This window comes from Panthera leo, chromosome D3, assembly GCF_018350215.1.
Source record: "Panthera leo isolate Ple1 chromosome D3, P.leo_Ple1_pat1.1, whole genome shotgun sequence".
Classification (NCBI taxonomy): Eukaryota; Metazoa; Chordata; class Mammalia; order Carnivora; family Felidae; genus Panthera; species Panthera leo.
The window spans coordinates 59,622,371-59,641,178 of NC_056690.1; the positions used below are offsets into that span (position 1 = coordinate 59,622,371).

The window sequence follows — 18,808 nt, forward strand, 5'->3', positions numbered from 1 at the left end:
AACATTGTTCTGGGGGTATAAAAAGTGCTTTCCAATGCCAGTACTTTGCTAGATGGTTTATAATCCTGACTCTTTAAGACCACTGGTCAAACCAAGAGACATTTATGTAATGCCTACTGTGGAAAAGTATCTCCCCCATGTGTTATTCATCAAGGAAACTCAAACACATTTTAAACAATGTAAACTGTGCTGAGGTGGAAAGATGTTGGACCAGATACCCCCCCCCCCCACCCTACCCCCACACTCCTCTACTGGCCATCTGACTCAGTAAGGATTTGAGAAGGTGAGATGCTGAGTGCAGATGCTTGGCAAATTTAAGTCTCGTTCACTTTTATAAGGCTCTGCATTGACAGCTTACCATGGTATCCCTAGCTCATTCTCTCAGCTCCTCCATGTCTGTGACTTTGGGTGCAGAAGAAAGGCAAAAAAAATGGACAAAAGTCCAGTGAGTGAGGGGCTGTGATCACAGCTGGGGACCCGTAGGATTATATTGCACTTAGAGCCTGAATTTTAGAAAATATTTAATGTGATGGGATGACACATCTGTTCACCAGTCTCAATAACCTACATATCTACATGTCAAAGTCAGTCTTCTAGTCTTCACACACAACACCGATTTTGAGCATTGGGGTAGCACTGCTCTGAACTACTTGGGCTTTCTCATATGGCAATGAATTTGACTAAGGGTATACACTAGTGTCTTATGACATTGTGACTAATTATTGAATATGATTCCAGAGAAGGAGAAGGTCTCATCAGTATCCTTAAAGGGCATACAGGTAAATGGCCCAGAAATTTCAAAGACTAGAGACACACATGAATAAGTTGGAAAGGAAAAAATAAATTACTATATACTACTCATTGATATAATAGCATGGCTAAAGAACTCATTAAGTTCAGTCACTACAAAACTCAGTGGCTCTTCCACCCTTCAGGTCTTGACTGGAGATGCAGTTCATCAATGATCAGGAAGAAGAGTTTTATAGGAAAAGGACATGATTGAATATCTCCTATACCTAGAATTGGGGATATGAGCAGTGGAGGTGAGAACAGGTGTGAATTAGCACTATCCCACCATCATATTTTGATTCACATGATTCATATACTTCATAACATCAAGTGTCTTTTAGAGCATCTTAAGACCTAGCCATCTGTTTGGTCATATCTCTATGGTGAATGCATTGGAATCTTTGCTTTTTTTCCCAGAAGATCTGAATTTGAACCTAGTTTGCTACTTCCTCACTGTTTGACCTTGTACCAGTTGCTTATCCTTTCTGAACTTGAGTATTCTCACATGCCAAATGAGACTATTATAATACTTAATACTAGGATTGTGGGTATAAAGATGAAATAGGTTTAGTTAAGTACATAAAGATGGCTCATAGTGAATGTTAATCCTTTCAATACCTCAGTAAGTAAGTAGCAGAAGGTAGAATGGCAAAATCATTTGACTCAGTGTTAGAAGACCTTGGTGTTACATGTATGTGGCAGCTAACTTGGGTGTAGCCTTGGATAAAGCAGAGAGGTTCTCTGTGCCTCAAGTCTTCTGGCTGAGAAATGACAGGGGTCACTTTAGAAAGAGCATATTCAAAAAGGTGCATACCACAGAAAGCACAGAAAAGAAACTTTGCTGGGAAGGGAAGAGGCATCTTTTAAAATCTATCTGAAATTTTAGCTAATATCAGACCTTTGTCTTAGGGATTTTGCAAGAAATATATATACTTTCATGCAGTGCATAACCTAATAACAATGTGACTACAAACTATAAATAGTCTAAACATATATACCTTAATATTAAGGATAATGACTATCATTTATGAAGTATATCATGCCCAAAACTGAGCTGGAGCTTTATACGAAGCATTTCTTTTCTCCGTGAAAATTCCTGTATTTGGATGAGGAAACTGAGTTGCAGATATGTTAAGTTTCCAGGTCCTATGAATCAGAAATAGTGGAAATGGAATTCCAATCCAGGTTTCTTTAGTTCTAATTGGAGTCTCCCATACAACAAGCCATTCTTGCATCCAAATCAATGTTGGCCTTTCAATCTGTTAAAAAAAACCCAAACAAACAAAAACATGAAACAAACAAAACAAAACAAAACCCCACCTATTTAGTTGCTGCAGTCATAATCTAAACTTTTCTTGGTCTTCCTCTTCAGAGTTTGCTTCCAGAAGCACATGAAGAAATCCCTCTCATTCCTTTTTAACCACAGCCTGTTTAAAGTCCAAATGTTTTCCTAATTTCAGATTTCACACTTACTAACCAGACTTAATTCCAATTATCATTTTAATTGTGAAAAACCAAAACCATGTTCAAAGACACACTTTTGCCATGCTGGAGAATAGTTGAAACAATATGCTTTGTGTTTTGAAGAAAATTCCAAAAAACAATCCCAGAAATGGTTCACTTCACTGAAATGATTGTATGTCCTGCTAAGTTGACTGCTTTGATTATAAATGGAGCTTTTTAAAAGCCTTCATACTGGCATGGATTTAAAAAAAAATCTGCCTCAGTGCCTCATTAAATTTCTTCCCACCCCTCACTCCTAAATATATTCCATAACTAAGGTATGAGAGCTCTACATTAGAGAGATAGACACACCAAGAGAGAGAAGAGTAGACTAGAAGAACATATAGAATCTATCTCATGTTACTTTTCTTAGTTATCCTGGGATCAATGGTTTTACTCAGCAGTCTGTTTTTCTCCTAGAAAACTTCATCTGGAACCTCCATATTGAGAATCAGTTGTATATGTTGATGTGGAACTGAGGGACTCAGAACTTGACCCATTAGTTTTTTTTTTTTCTAGTTGTAAGAGACAGATCAAAGAATACATTCATAGTGCCCAGAAGACTTTGCGGAGTTTAAAAACACTGCTGAGATCATTCATGGATTTTCTCAGATACTTTTTTTTTTTTTTTAATGAAGATTCCTTCTGTAACATATCCTAAAATCTTACCTTCAATTTGTCACTTGAAATGAAGTGACTAGACTACCTGGCTTATCTCTGAGGTCTCTTCCAATTCTAATAATCCCAGGTTCCACTGAAGATTCCACCCAGAAAGTGAGATGAGAAGTCTTTAGTATGGCTTTGCCATACATGATTTTATTTCATTAGGAATATGCTGAGGGGCATATTCCGAGGAAGCTGGGATTTAGGTAACTTTCTTTTTCACTCTCTCCATACCAACTCCTTCTAATGATGAATCCATGTAACAGTCTTAAAAACAATTTATCATTGTGTTATACTAAGTGAGCTGCTCAACATCTGTAGATGTTTCCTATGCTGGCTCATTCCATTCATTGTCCTCAAACACTGTGATTCCCACTAGGTCACAAAATGCCTCCAAACATATGGCAAATAATGCAACTAATTCAAAAAATAATGCAACTAGTTACATGTTTAGGAGCTTTTGTTTTGTTAACAATTTGACCTTTAACTTTCTGTATGACCTAGAGCACTCCCTAGCACCAGTATTTTATTTAAAATGACCTGGCTTGGGGGCGCTTTGGTGGCTCAGTTGATTGAGTGTCTGACTTCAGCTCAGGTCATGATCTCATGGTCTGTGACTTCAAGCCCCATATCCGGCTCTATGCTGACAGCTCAGATCCTGGAGCTCTCTTCGGATTCTGTGTCTCCTTCTCTCTGCCCTTCCCCCACTCATGCTGTCTCTGTCTCTCAAAAATGAATGAATGTTAAAAACCTAAAAAGATAAAAATAAAATAAAATGATCTGTCTTGGAGAGATGAGCCTTGAGGTCTTTTTGGCTCTAAAATTCTATTAATCTCTTCACTGTGCTAAGCAGAGACGTATATACAGACTAACGTTAAAATATAGTCCTGCCCCCAAAAGAAGTCGAAAATCGGATTGAAAAGCTCACTAAGGCTCCCATGTAAAAGACATTGCATGTCAATGGGGGGTCTGTGAAGGCTTTGAACAGGGCAGTACTGCTGATAAAAATTTTAAATGGAATAATACAAAATTCTGAGGAGGACAGCATAATGGCATAAAGATACTATGGTGCTAACCAGAGAATCCTTCGTGGTAGAGAGGAAAGTTGGGCCAACTTATGAAGAGACAATGTGGTGAACTCTTAGGTTTCATCTTTGCATTGCTTCAAAGATTCGTTTGCTTATGTTTTATTAATAATATTGTCACATTATTTTTTGCCAATTTATAGTCAAAAGCATAAAGTATTGAAAAACAAGTATATTTTTGCTCTTATTAGAATAGTTTTTAAAATATATATATTTCCTAAATGTCTTCCAAAAGAAAATGGAGTCATTATAAACCCATACCTACCTCATTTTTGTAAGGGAAAGGGAAAACTTAGAGACAAAATTCTGTAAGCCCCTATGGGAATCAATGAAGTTTGAAAGATAAAATTAAACAATCTGGTTAGAATTTTTATGAAGAGAAGTGAATTTTTATTGAGAACTCCTAAATACACATTACCACTTTACTCTCTATTACCTATTCTCTTGCCATTTCTTTGCCTCCTTTTCTTGCATATAAAGTAGTGATAATGATCGGACTGACTTCAACAATTCATGAGTATTAAATACAACAAACATTGTAATTAGTCAAAATAAATGAAAGAGAAAACACATCTCTAAAAACATTAAAGAGAAAAATAATCATTGCTTTTTGTTTTGATTGCTCAAATTTATATTAGGATTCTACCACTTAAGACAGTTACCTATCAAATCTTTCAGTCCTCCGTTTCTTTATTTGTAGAAATGGGACACCAGTAGCAACTCTTTCCTGGCATAGTTGTGAGGATCAATGACATCACAAGCATGGAGAGGAAACAAAGGCTGACATATGATCAGCCGTCCCTAGATGGTAGCAATTATTGTGTCTATAACTTGCACATATTAAAATTCATGCTGGGTAAAGGGAAAGAGGTGGTGGCAGCCAGGCTTTATGTTATATATGTTATGTTACTCTATTTTATTTATTTATTTTTAAAGTGTATTTATTTCAAGAGAGGGAGAGTGTGAGTGGGGGAGGAATAGAGAGAGAGGGAGAGAGAGAGAATCCCAAGCAGCTTCCACGCTGTCATCTGGAGCCGGATGCAGGGCTCAAACCCACAAACTGTGAGATCATGACCTGAGACAAAACCAAGAGCTGGACACTTAATTGGCTGAGACATCCAGGTACCCCTCGATTTATTTTAGATTGCTACCTTGGATTTTGGAAAAGAAAATACTATCGCTGGTAACAAAATTACCTTAGTACTGTATTTCTTAAGACATGCAAAGGCAACAGAGGCTAAAAAGCCAAGCTAAATATATTACCAGCTTATGTTCAGGAAGGAAATACAGATAGATGGCTGAATGGATGGATGAATAGATAGATACATATACACTGCACATTTGACACACTACTCCAAATCATTTTGCAAAACTTTCTAACATGCTTTGCCTTTTGTTCTCAGGAAATAAAAAATATATCTAATAAATATTGTATATATTTATTTGTTATATTTATATAAAATTATATATAAATTTTATATTTATTCATATATTTATTTATTAAATATATTATATATATAATTTATATCTATAATTTCTCTAATTGCCAAGGTGGCACATGTTAAAAAAGATAATTTGGAGGGCAGAAGAAAGCATAAAAAATGAGTTTGGAATTTGCATAGAAATTTCCTGTCAAGAGATAAAAGACTAGCATATTTTCTTCCAGTCTTTTTTATAGTTTTATTACTTGAATTCATATTCTCTATGAAATGTTATATCCCTAATTTTACTTAAAATCATATTATGAGCACATTCTGACTCTGAAAATTATTTTAAAAAATTATTAAATAACTACACAATTGCCCTCATATTATCCCAAAATTAAAAAAAAAATCAGTTAATAAATGCCCTTTTCACATGATTGTTGTTCTCAAATAGGTTATGGAGTTGGGGGGTTAATTAAGTACTGAGCACCAAATGAGGGTCTCTGTATTGTACTAGCCCTATGGGATGGAGAAATACAGAGTATTTGGAGAAAAACACAAATTCAGATAAATACAAAAAAACAGAGTTTCAGATTCAGGGTAGAGATATTTTTGAAGGAAGAGAGAAAAGGAGGGAGGAAAGGAGATGCAAAGAAGGAAGAGAGAAGGCAGGAAGCAAGAACAGCAAAGAGTCATAAAACAGTGTTTTGCACACCCTGGGTTGTGATTCATCAGCATTTATAAATAACAAAAATGGATAGAAGATAAAATATTAGAGACCATTAAATATAATACTGGTAAATATTGTTTATGAAATTTTGTTTCGGTTATATTATGTACTCTATCATGATAGAAATGCATTTCTGACTATGAATCGGGGCGGGGGATGTTTAAAAACGACGGTTAGACTACTAAAACTTCAGTCTTTATGTAGTTACTGAAGTCCATTGAGCCTAATAATACTTTAACTTTATAAAAGTTTAAGATCCAAAGAAGAAGAATGATGTGCTCAAGGGCACAGGGCACATACAGCCAGAGCCAGATTCCACTCCACTGCCCTTTTCTCACAACACCAAATATTAAGTTGTGAATTGTACTTTTTTTCTGTCAAACTCATGATTTGTTCTATATCCAGTCATTGTGCAGTTCCCTCTCAGATTATTTTTAGTTCTACTGAAAGCCTGTTGACTCATTGGAGCCATCTATGTCTTGTTTGTCACACTGAATGAAGGACTTGGACAAAGCTATGGTATGGAGACAGAACTAAAATTACAGATTCCGATGCAATGGCATTTGCATTTCTAGCCCTACAGTGTTTTATAATCCTATTGTAAATACAGTCAGTGTCAAATTGTGTGGTGATTATACCAAAAAAACCACTCTATGTGCCAACAGAACATTCTCAGGTATTATGCCTTTAAGTTAAAATTTATCGAAATAAAATGAGCAGGGGGTAGGGAGGCGGGATAGAAGTACAATGCAGTTTGCATTCTTCAGAAGCCTTGCTCAATAAGTACTGAGTTTTGATCGATTGATACAGTGTCATATTTGACTAAAGAGGTGGGGAAGTTGCTACTGTCGCTTTGTGCTGGATGGCAGCAGAATGCACTATTGATTTTATATGTTGGATGGGTTGTCAGTGTATAGTGCATTGTTGATTTTGACTTTTATAGCCAACATGTTTCCTTTAATTGGATCATTTGTAAAAGAGAGGAGGGGACCTGTTCTCCTTTGACAGTGACTGATTACGATCATTTCATGTTTGTCAATATTTGATAAACCCACTCTTACCCAACAACATGGCTGCCTTTATGCATTTGTTCATTCGGTTCCACTTCTCTATTTACCCCAGTATCACTTGTGACTGGTCTGCCCCAATTTTCACTCGCAATTCACTGCTGTATTTACTCTTTCAGCAGCACACAATTTTTTTCTCAAGTTTGCCAAGCAAGTCCCTCTGACAATAACAACCAATCTACTTCTGAACAATCTCTTTGGTCTCCAGACCCTGCCTATCCTTTTTCCTTTGGCAACTGCTACAAAATGTCAAGTTATGCAGAACAGTTCAAATACCCACCATGAACCTGTAGTTGTCACACATCTTGAGCTATCAGATCAGATTTCCTAGAGGAAAGAATAATCCATTGCTCTCTCATATCGGGATTATTCCATACCTATGGATGATAGCCTGTAAATTCATTCTGAGTGGAGACCATGGTTCTTACAATCTTCATTTGTTCCCAGAAAGCACCATTATATGTAATTAAGAGGAATTGTGAAATGGTGTTTTGTGTCCTAGATGCTCATTTGACAGCTGCTGTTTTATCTTTTTGTACTCTACAGTTGTTAGTGTCTTCCAGACACAATACAATAAAACAGAATCTTCCTAGCCCCTGTTTTCACCTAAATTCCATAGGTGTAGATTAGGAAATGTTTCTGAGGACAGTAGAATGTTTCTGAGGAAAGTAAAATGTCTCTGAGGTAAAAACAGGTGTTTTTAGGAACAGGAATCTTAGTGGGAAAAGACTAGACTGCAGTTAAGAGGTCTGAATCATGGTCCTGTGGACCTTGGACAAGTCATTCAACTTACTTGTGCCAGAATTTATTCACCTATAAATTATGAAGGTCATATTAAATGGTTTTGAAAATCCCTTCCACAGTTCCTTACAATTCCATGGTCCTCGAATATGAGGCTTCAGTGCTCCCTGACAGAAACTTGCAAGGCAACCTATGTATTTTTCAGAAAGAGACTTTCTGAAATAGGTAGATGATTCGGGAAAATTGAGGCATCCTACTGTTCACTCTCTGGACAAATGTTGCCAGACTGCCTCTAGATGTTCTCCAAGTAATGATGGATGATAATACTGCTACTCTTTTTTTTTCCTGTATTCTGCAAATCATATGCCTTGTTGACAGGTTTTCCTATTTGTGCCAAGGATGATTGTTTCAGAGACCAATTCTTTTTAATTAGAGGATTCTGACAGCATGTAGTCAAATATAGCATATTGGTTATTTGCAGGTACAAATATTCAGTGTAACCTTATTGACATGAAAAAAAACAATACAATTGGAATTAGTGAGATTCAGAGGAAGGTATTATTGGCTGTATGGCAAAAAAATAAATATGAAAATGCTACATTGTAGGCATTTCTCACTTAGCATTATATACAAGGAGATATTTTCATTTACTTAAAATATTTGGAAATCAGGTATAATAATATTAGAAAAAATATGTGATCTGGGATTTTGTACTCATTGTAATTATTGTCATATATAAGATCTAAACCAACTTTACTAAAGGTAGATTTGAGTCTGAACTGATTGAGCAACAAATTTTAATATAGTTTTATTTATTTATTTTTTTTCTGATCATTACCTTCCAATGTGTCATAAGATTTTTCTTCTCATCTCTTAAGACATAGGAGGCTGCTATTAGAGTTAACTGGTCACTCTGGTAGAGGAAATTCAACTCCTTCCGTTAGGGACCTCTGTGGTGGTGAGTGGGGCCTGCTCTTGAACACCCCTTCCTTTCTTCCTCCTTTCTCCTTTAGTGGGTTGACTGCTGGGAAACTGATAGAAAAGATCAAGTAATTCTCACTTAATTGTGAAACTGTAGAAAGCCTATATGTTGTGGGCATTGAAATTGTGGTTCGAGGTATACATGTTAAGTCCTATTAGAGATAAGCTCTCTGATGTGGAGAATGTCTTCTATGGCTTAGCTTCTCATTATTTCTTCTCATTCCAATTATTGGTAATATGTGAGGTATTTTACTATCAGGGAATCTTCTAGTAATCAGAGGCACCTTTTGGTTAAGATATATGCAAGTCATTTCAAGTCTGCATATGCTTGATGCATACAGTTGACCCAAGGGAAATTTACTTTACACACCTTTGCTACTTCAATGATATGAGTGCATGGATGTCCCTTTTCTTTGTCCACAAATTCTCTCCATTTATTTTTCACCTGCTCAAATAGGTCCAAGGTTAGATCAGCCAGAATTATGTCTCAACAGATGCTTAACCAGGGAATGAGAATCAGTTTTATGGAAGACACCATCAAGCTCTACAATGAATTGGATATTGAAGCACTCCCTTCCCAACAGAGAGAGAAAAGAAAAAGTCACATTATGTCCCAAGATTGACATTTCACAATTAAGTAAATTTTCTTGAATTCTTCATTTGCCTTTAATATAGGCTGAAGTTCTGAAAAAACAAAACTGGTTCTACAGGAACATGCATTACATCGTGACTTGCTTTAGAATGGTGTGTACTTGGAACTTCTTTTCAGCTTTGTGATGTTGATTTTAATCTAATATGAGTGGAACATTCCATTCAATATAATTCTACATAATCTGAATTTGTGCTGTATTGAGAGACTCTTAATATACTGAAAACTTTTCTTTGTTCTTGAAATTGCCAAATCACATATTTATCAATAATTTGAGATCTAAACTGAAACCACTAGATAATTTTAAGACAAAAACCATTATTTTCTTAGATGCCAGAAATTTCACCCACTATATCTTTGGTACTATCAGTACAAATGTCAAGACAGTGAAAGAGGCAAATGATATCTTTATATTATAACAAAAGTAAGGGTCTGCCATCCACACTTTGATGTCAGTTGCCTGTTGTAACTAACTATACCTGGCCAGGTCAGGAAAACCCAAGGATTAGCAACCAGAGCATCTAATTATTCAAAATCATATTAAACATCCCACTTATGGTTGCATAGGTTGAAGAAAGCAAGATCAGATGTCATACCAATGTATAATACTCTATGTTATAATACTCCATGTTATGCTGCATACTCTTAGGAAGAGAATAGTAAATAAAATCCAAAAGAAGTACAAGAAATAGTACTAACATTTCAGAAGGCACAGGTCCATCAAAACATTCCCAATGCCATATATGACAAAGTTCACAAAGGAATGTTATAGAAACTGTATCAAATTCATTTAGGCCCAGGAGAGAGAGTGTGGACCAGTATAAGTCATGAATGTAGGTAAGATAGTACCAATCAAAGAAAGAAGAAATTATTCCAAGCAGGTCAGCTTCCATACCTAGGGCACACTATATTTACTGTAGATAGATCTATAAAGGACACATCAACCAAAGGCTGGTATTCAAAACACAAGGCAGGCAGGGAATTCTCTCTAGCCTTATTGTTCAGTGTTGTTGGTTTTATTTTTCCCTTTCTTCTTTTTTCTGCTTTTAAGGGTTTCAGTCATTTTTATTCATTTCAACAGCAGGTGTGAAATAGTAGGCTGTCATCTGCCTTTTTGTAGTGCTGCGGGCCAAAATTATAAATGGGTTGACATTAATGGCAGTCGAGAATTTAGTGCTGTATTGGTAGATGGTATTGAAAATGTTTTGATATGACAGATGGAATGCCTACTGCTGACACTTCAGTTAGACTTTAGCTGGCTACATGTGGCAGAGGCTTTTTTTTAAATGCTTTGCTGTTGGTATCTAGGTTTTAAGGCATTTCTTCATCTTTATACTCCATTCTTCTTTCTCTCTTTTCTCTGATGTTTAATTTTTTTTTATCTTTTCTCTTTGCTTTCAATTTTTGGCATGACTAAGAGCTAATGGAGAGTGAGGATGGTCTCACTCAACTAGAAAGAGTAGGACTTGAGTGAGAAGAACTGAGACTTCTTATCCTTTATCAAACTTCCTTAGGAAGGAAATGCCCGAGGCATCAGAGGTCTTCCACAGTGCATGCACCTATCCTGCTCTACACACACACACACACACACACACACACACACACACACACACACACCAGAGTCTGGTTAAAGTAAACACCAGGAAAGCCCTGGTAGGCAGAATTCTCTCAACTCAGCTGGATAGGTTACTTTGCAGAAAAATAGCAGTGTTCCATGTTTAAATAAGTTTGTGAAATGCTGGTTAAACACAGATGAATGAATTTCTTTTCCAAAGAACTCCTCAGAGTCTTTGAAGAGTGATTTTCAATGTATGTTTTCTTTCAGTCACTATGGTCCCTAGGTTGTTACTTCTTAGGGTCTCTTAGTTAATTTCATTTATCCATGAAAAGACTTGTTCTGTTAGACCAGACAAATGTTGACCTTAACTACTTTATGCGAAAGATTATCTTTCCCATATAACTTTTCTCAAGAGTTTCAGAGATAAAAAATATTTTTCTTTGTTTTCATCCTTGTGAACTCTGTACTTGCTCATACACGTTTTTCCTCAATTGGATAAGGTAGGTTATGATACCAGGCTGCCTCAAATTCAAATTTCCTACTACCTAAGTTTTTAGAAACTTCAATTTGAAGAGTCACAGTATAGAGCTCATTTCTGAAAATTTAAGAAGATAGCTCATCTCATCCTTAAAATTAAGAAGTATTTTTAAAAAAAATTTTAATGTTTATTTTTTGGAGAGAGACAGACAGAGCACGGGCAGGGGAGGGGCAGAGAGAGAGGGAGACACAGAATCTGAAGCAGGCTCCAGGCTCCATGCTGACATCACAGAGCCTGAGGCAGGGCTTGAACACACAAACCTTGAGATCATGGCCCAAACCGAAGTGGGACACTCAACTGACTGAGCCACCCAGGTGCCCCCAAATTAAGAGATATGTTTGCTTTTACTTTTTGAAAAGTAAACACTTTACTGTTTCTCTTGAAAATATCTGAGCGCTTACCTTTCCCCATATTGTCAACAGCAAATATCTTTATGTGTAAATTTTATCAATTCTTTAAATATTTGTATATTTCATTATTGAAAACATTTCAAAACTGTTCAGACAATCCTAATGTCTATATCCAATATAGATTGGGTCACATACAATAGAATAAGACTATTCTACAGGAGTGGAAAACACAATGTTTATGGCTAGGAAAGACATCACCACTTATACCCTTAAGAGAGAGGATGTTAGGTAGGCTAAGGAAGATGGAGACTATATGAAAATGTCAAATAGCACTTCACCTAATAAAATAAAGAACAAAGATCTCTGTGTAGTATTGTGACACTACTGAAGAGCAATTAGTTTATTTTACCTGTGAAAGGAGTAAAGAATTTGTAAAGATTGAATTTGGGTTGGGCCCTGAGAATGAATGGAAATGATCTGTGTGTAGGAGGGCATTTCAGGCAGCAGAAACAGCTGGAGTGGAACAACACCCAGAGCGGCATGAAGATATATGATATGTTTAGAGAATTTCAAGGAGTCTGGTTAGGACAAAATATCATGTATATAGGTAACATTGGGTTGAGCTGTAGAGCCCCAATCCTCAAAGCTGAATTCAGGCCATAATATGAAGGCAATGGAGGGTATTGCTGAGGGTATTGGACTTTATTTTTCAGGTAGAACTAAACCAGAATGAGGATGGAAGCAGGAAGTTCTCATGTTCAGTTGCATATCTGACTGAGGGTTCTGAAATGGAAACAATAAAAAATGAATTGAGACTAACTTATTGGGCCAAGAACAAGGTACTGAAATTCTTTAAATTAGTGTAAAAGTTGATATATTTGTGACCTGGATAACTCTTTTACATTGCATTGTATTCTCTTTTATCTTGAGATGCTTTCCCACAATGTCCTTATATTTAATATGTAAGTTTTATGAAATTTTAGTCCTAATATGAAATATTTATATCAGATATTTAGGAAGGCTTGCATAAATCTAAGCAATATATTGGGATCCATGATGTCATAAACATTTAGGATATCTCAGAATTTTCCAGGGCAGTTGGCTTATGTCATAAGAAATTAAAACACCATAGGACAAAGGTAAAATAGTTGGATGAGCTCTCTGATAAAATCATCTCTGAATTGGTAGTGAACATCACATTTCGCATGTGTATTGCTTGTGAGAATTATACAATATTCTATCTAATTATCATGCAGTGAGGAAGTACAGGATCGGAAGAAGAAAGGAAATGGACTAATGATGTAATGGAAGAAGTTCAACTTATCTAAGATTGTTGTCATCGAAATGTGTCTTATGAAAATAAGCATCTTTCAGGCAATTGAGTTTTCTGTAAATCTGAAAGCCAAGCTAGTCTCAGTCCTCCTTATGTCATGCCTAATAAAGGAGGATTATCATGCCCTGTTTTAAGGTGGAAAAACTTGGGCAATAAAGAGAGGGAGGAAACCAAAAGCTGTGAAATCAGTTGAGATTTGGGGCAGAAGTCATCATCTAATTCTACTAAGTTACTTGACAATTGTTTCTTAGTCAGTAATGGTGTGTTGTTATTACTGGTATTTCTTTGAACTTTTTAGGACTGGTATTTCTAGGAAGTTATAACAGAAGGTGGAGATTATACTTTCAGCGAATATTTAGAATGCTATGGGAAAATAATGCAAAGACCAACTGCTTTGCATCATCCTCAAGGCTTCACAGAAAATGACATTTGTACTGAGTTTTAAAATATGAATTGAGTTTTTCCAGATGGACAAAGGGAGGGAATAGTGAATTTCTTGAAGGTTTAATATGGTGTGTTCTAAAAAGGGTGTATAACAGTAGTGGGGCGGCTAAGCAAGTCTTAAAAACTTAGGTGGAAGCCATGTTAAGACTAGCCATGCCTGTCAACATGAAGACTTAAAATGTTTCTCTGGAAGCCATCAGATGGCCTTGGAGATCTTAACCACTGATGTGACATGACAGCAAATACTGGGTAGAGTGTGGAATAGTTGCACATGAGCATAAGAACACTAACTGTTTGACATACACAATTTTAAATACAGCAGCATTATTTATATGGTAGAATCTTCTATTCCAGACCTACTACAAAATAAAACAATAAAAGCACCACTTGACAATAATAAATCAACCATGATTTGTTGCTAACTATGATGCTAATTGTCATAGTCTATGGGTTCTTGAAGAGAAAATGATGATTTTAGAGTATTTCCATATATACATAACAACCTTTCAATACATTAAATTTGAAAAAATTCAACACTTTTTTGAGTGTATAAGCATATGGTAGGTCCTGTGCTGTAGACCAGCAATAAAATGTTCAACAGGATACAACACTTGCCAAACAAAGAGCTTCAATGTATTGGTGCAACCAGGTCAGTGACTAGGAAATATTCAGCCTGGTGTAGTTAGTAAGTGCTGCTAAGGGTGAAAAAAGGGAATTCCAGGGAGAACTGTGCATCCCTGTTTTCTTTACATTTTTGTGAAGGAAGGGAGCTGGCAAAGTGAGGCTTGCTGAAGGAAGGATTATTCTAAAGACTGGTTAACACTAATATATTAATCATAAAATTATAAAGTATGTTAGTTTTTTTAGGAGTGCCACAAGAAAATACAATGGACTGGGTGGCTTAAACAATAGAAATGTATTTTCTCAAGTTCTGGATACTGGAAGTCCAAAATCAAGATGTCCACAGGCTTGGTTTCTCTGAAGCTTCTCTCCTGCTTGAAGATGGCCACCTTTTCACTTTGTCCTCACATTAGCTTTTCTCTGTGAACTCCGAGTGCTTCCTCCTCTTCTCATAAGGATTGCAGTCCTAATGGATTAGACCCCTCCCCCTTATGACCTCATTTAACCTTAATTTAACCTCTTTAAAAGCCATACCTCCAAATACGGTCACATTACAGGTGAGGACTTCGGCATATGAATTTTATGGGAACACAATTCATAAAAAAAGAAATCAGCTATTTCTGTTTCAGATTTCATTTCACTAAAGTTTAACTCAGTGACTGGAGAGCTAAGTTGATAAACTAACTCAGGCAAAGGTGTTAACAGGTAACACAAATTTAATGTGTAATCTCTCCTGGCAGTATTTTCTAAAAAATGAGACTCTTTACATTTGATGTCTTGTATGAGAACTCCTGTCTTTAGGACAAACTGAGGTAGAAGGCAGTTTAAAGCCATAGATGGATTATGATGATACCCCAATTACATCCTTCTTAGGAGCAATCACCTGAGAGTCCATGCAAAGGGTCAGTCCTGCAGTCCTGTGCTGTTTTGTCAGAAAATAGAATTACAATGCACGGACTCCATACTTTACTGTGCTGAGATGTTGTGACTGCCTGCAAACTATTTATTCAGAGATTTGAACACATACACATGAACAACAGCATCAGAAGGCAGACTCTCTATGTTTCCTTTCTAGATGTTGGGTTGTCACATGCTCACAAAAATACTCCTAGCCTAAAGGGCTAAGTAGAGGTCTGACTAGGTGTGATTGGAAAAATCTATAGAATGAGAAGAGTGGAGAGATAGAACCAGAGTTCCTCACATGCTCACAGAGGGCAGGTGTCCCCCAGACTGTTCTTGGAGGGTCCTTGAGGTTCTGTGAACCTGTTCAGGGTGCATCACAAGAGCTCACTACTTTGTTCCAGTCAGAGCAGCATGTTTCCATTGATTTACCAGCTAGGGTTCTGGCTGCAATGTCATTTGAATAAAGACTAACATCTTCTCAATCATAGGTTATAAAGCCAGGTTCTCAGTGACTTCAGAGTAATTGAGTTGGATAAACTTACAGGTGTTCTGAGAAGTAGTTAAGGGGACAAGGGGAAAGAGCAGTGGTCTCTTCCATGGATTGCTCTGCCCTTCTGGTGATTTAAATCCTGCCCATCAACCCATAGCCTCAGAATCTGCATTATGGCTCTTAAACCCTTATCTCCTACAGACTACTTAATTTCCAGTATGAATCTGTCTCTCCAATTAGACGTAGTTTTCTGTGAGGCAGGAGTCCTATGTTTCTTTTGTGGGCATTCCCACTGGGCATATTTTGCTTGACATGCAGCAATCCACTGATTTATACAGACATTTAACATGTATTTATCAGGCACCTACTATTTGCCAGGCACTCTTTTAGACTCTGGGTTTCCAGAGTTAAATAAGCTGTCCAAGTTTCCCATTCTTGTGGAACTTACCATGAATGCTCAACTAATTGATATATGAGGTTCCCTGTGTGATAATGTCAGTGTTGCATTCTGTAAGATCTAAAGATTTCAGTTTATAGCTAAGAATGTAAACAAAGGACAGAAAGATTCGCTTTCTGAAGTTTGCACAAATCCAATTCCTGCTTTCTTTCCCTTAGCACATGACAAAACTAAGGGGCCTCCCAGGGGCAGAAAGAATCCATCACAAGGGACCTGGAGTTATGTTGGAAAGAATTCCAACCAAAGAGATTTATGAGGCAGTATAGTCACTGCTCAAGGGAGGGGAAGGTAGTACTATAGCTTAAGATGTTTAAAACCTGGCTGCAAGAGAAGCAGGAAAATGCACCACAGGGAACAATTCCCTGCCAGGTTCTGAGGGATGGAAAAATGACTTAATGGCACTTTCACTGTCTTAACTTAGGTGATTTTTTTCTAGTAAGCAGACATCTTCTATAATTCCCTTTGTAAATAGACTCATAAGATATAGATGTGCCTTTCTCTTATGTGACTTATACAAACCACTATTGTTGTTGTTGTTGCCTCACAAAGAGTTGGAAGTTCATGATTAAGTGATGAAATGAACTACATAGGTTAAACTGAAAACCATTTTGTTACTGAAATCTTGGGTCAAATCATGCCAAATTCCAGAGGCCAAGAGGCACTCTGGGGCTTTAGAAACTCAAAGAATCAAAGAGTGAAAAAATTGGAAGGGGACCTGCAAGTTATCTATTTGAACCTTTGGTATTATGTCAATGAGCTAGAGGTTTTCATTAAAGCATCTATGGAAGGAAATAGGTTTTTGTAGATGGAAGAATTGTACATATTACAGGTTCCCTGGGCATCTGACTCCAGTCTTTTTAACATTATACTCCTCATGTGCTCTTTTCAGTTTTCTGCCAGAATGTCCTCTAGTGCCTCAAGCACTCAAGTCAATATCCCAACAGCAGTTCATACTTACAGCTAAGGTACTCTTAGCACTTCTCAGCTAGGTTAGCCTGATATTAAGCTCAAATCCCTCCTCATTCAGACAGAAACAAAACGAAACAAAACAAAAGAAGGAACAACAACAAACTTTCTAAATCAAAGAGGCCAATACTATTTGTTAATTCTTCTGAATTCCAATAAAATGCATTGTGTGTGCCACTCCTTTGGGCTTGGAATGAATTGCTTTGTACACCATCTTTTTTTTATGTTGACTTTCTTTGACCGTTTCCTGTGTGTTGCATGTGAATTCAGAAAGGTAGAGGCTTGATGGGTACTTAGTAGATTATGGGGAGAAAGTCGTTTTTAATGCCAGAGAGACTGACTAGAAAGACAAAACAATCTGGGTGAGATTACTCTGGGTTGATCTATCACATCTTCAGGGACAGCAACATTTTCATGAAATCTAAATTGTAGATTTATAGGTCATATAGAAAATATGAATTTTTTCAGTTCATTTTAAGGAGCTGGCACAAACCTAATACCATGCTTGGTAAGGAAAATGTGTGTATGAAAACACATATGTGTGCACACACATACTACCAAATAATCACACTTATAAGTATAGCTGCAAAAATGCTAAGCAAAATTTTAGCAAATTAAATTCTGTGCCATATCAAAAGAATGATACACCATGGCCCAATAACATTTACACCAGGTGTGCAAGATGGGCTCACCTGTTAGGACAGCCATAAATATAATTTCTCCCATCAATAGGTAAAAAGAGAGACAAAAATGTAATTAACCTAATAATTGCCCAAATGCATTTCACAAAGTTCAAATCTGTTTCTTATTTTTTTTAAAGTTTATTTATTTATTTTGAGAAAGTGAGAGACAGCCTGCACAAGAGTATGGAAGGGGGAGGGAGGGAGAGAAGGAGAGAGAGAGAGAGAGAGAGAGAGAGAGAGAGAGAGAATCCCAAGCAGGCTCTACTCTCCTAGCTGAGCCCAAGGTGGGGCTCCAACTCACAGGCCACAAGATCATGACCAAGCTAAAATCAAGAGCTGGACGCTTAAGTGACTGAACCACCCAGATATCCCAAATCCATTTCTGTTTTAAAATAAACAGACTAAGGTGAAAAAAAAAGAAGCTTCAGAATGAACTAAGAATACGGATAAAGACTTGTTTTCGAAACTATGTACACCTTATTTGACTACATAACTCCAGAAGCATTTCCAATAAATTCTGGGGGAAAAAAGGAGATGCCTGCTAGCACTGCTATTATTCAACAAGTTTCTGAAGTTCTACCTGATGAAATAGGATAATAAAAATATAGAGCTATAAATACTGTAAAGGAAGTGACAAAATACCATTACTTACAGATTATAAGATTGTCTACTCCAAAAACCCAGTGAATCAAAGAAAAAAATTACTTTGAGCTAACAATGAAATACAGTAAGATTTGCAGTTACAAAATAAGTAGAGAAATCTAAAGCTTTCCTACCCAGTGGCAATAACCACTTAGAACACATAATAAAAAAAAAAGATTCTATTTGCCATA

The 18,808-nt window shown here is 36.6% G+C and overlaps 2 long non-coding RNA genes across 3 annotated transcripts in view; one reads left to right on the forward strand and one right to left on the reverse strand.

Moving 5' to 3' along the window:
• Positions 1-1,895: 1,895 nt before the first annotated feature.
• Positions 1,896-18,715, reverse strand: LOC122203883. The gene is made up of 3 exons (XR_006195382.1): positions 18,628-18,715; positions 8,841-9,034; positions 1,896-2,048 (listed from the first exon to the last, which is right to left on the reverse strand). It is a non-coding gene; the product is annotated as an uncharacterized LOC122203883 (long non-coding RNA).
• The window catches only part of LOC122203882, a 42,251-nt gene continuing 35,444 nt past the window's right edge, over positions 12,002-18,808 (forward strand). For both annotated transcript variants that reach the window (XR_006195380.1, XR_006195381.1), the window contains exons 1-2: positions 12,002-12,042; positions 12,792-12,917. This is a non-coding gene — a long non-coding RNA (uncharacterized LOC122203882). The remainder of the gene's footprint in view (positions 12,043-12,791; positions 12,918-18,808) is intronic.